This window comes from Tiliqua scincoides, chromosome 1 (assembly GCF_035046505.1).
Source record: "Tiliqua scincoides isolate rTilSci1 chromosome 1, rTilSci1.hap2, whole genome shotgun sequence".
Taxonomy (NCBI): domain Eukaryota; kingdom Metazoa; phylum Chordata; class Lepidosauria; order Squamata; family Scincidae; genus Tiliqua; species Tiliqua scincoides.
In genome coordinates this window covers 191,760,719-191,761,698 of record NC_089821.1, presented here as the reverse complement: position 1 = coordinate 191,761,698, position 980 = coordinate 191,760,719, and the positions used below count along the sequence as shown (strand labels likewise).

General features: G+C 45.6%; 1 pseudogene; it reads left to right on the top strand.

The window, feature by feature from the left end:
* The first annotated feature begins 283 nt into the window (after positions 1–283).
* On the top strand, positions 284–400 carry LOC136637397 (5S ribosomal RNA; annotated as a pseudogene).
* Positions 401–980: the final 580 nt, after the last annotated feature.

The following is a 980-nucleotide window of genomic DNA, read 5'->3' as shown; positions in this document are numbered from 1 at the left end:
ACATATGCTCGCCAAAGAGCTGGTGTAGATCTGAGTAGTTCCATTGGGGACCATGACATGGCAAAGCAGATAAGTAAATATTTTTACTTACCTCTCCAGGCTCTCTTAATGGCCCATAACATGCAACAGAGTCCAAGCCAGCACTGCTGCGTGTTACAGGCCAGGCAAGAACAGGATTTGGCCATTACCCAAGCAAGCCCTTTCAAAGCCTCCAGGATTACTTTCAGTAGTCTTCTGAGACTGACGCCGATTCCTAGAAATTCCAGGTCAGTCCAAAAAGGTTGGCAGCAGCTGTTGCCCTGCACATGCCTGATCTTGTCTGATCTTGGAAGTTAAGCAGGGTCAGGCCTGGTTAGTACTTGAATGGGAGACCGCGTGGGAATACCGGGTGCTGTAGGCTTATACCATAGTCTCTTGAGACTGAAGGTTGCCAACCATTCCTTCCATTCCAAAAAGGTTGGCAACTCTCGTAGTACTGACCTCTTGACGTTGGTTCTCTTCTCATGGTGGTCAAGGTTGCTTGCATGGCTGATAATATGCAGGAGGCATGGCACTGTCTCGCCTTGCCTCTTGGATTCCTTGACAATACTGTATAGGAGGGAGTGTTTCTGACCATTTGCACTAGGGTCACATGGAAAACATTTTTCTCTTAGCTTCTTTTGTGTGTGTGTTTCCGTCTCCTGTGCACTCCCCATAGCCTTCCACTGGCCCTGTGTTGGATTATTTTGCTATTAATTCCCCTTCTTGGCTTTCTGTCTTCCTTCTAACTTTTGCCTTGCTTATGGTTCTCTCTTGGTTCCTGCAGCAATCAGGGATTTAGTCACAGGATGCTGATGCTGAAGAAGACTTTAACATACAGCTCAGTGTTCACAGTATATTTCTTTAAATCAATCAGTAGGAAGCCTAAGAATGAAATGACATCACCTTCTCACTAAAAAAAAAAAAAAACCCACCCACCACACATTGCGTAGTATCTAGGT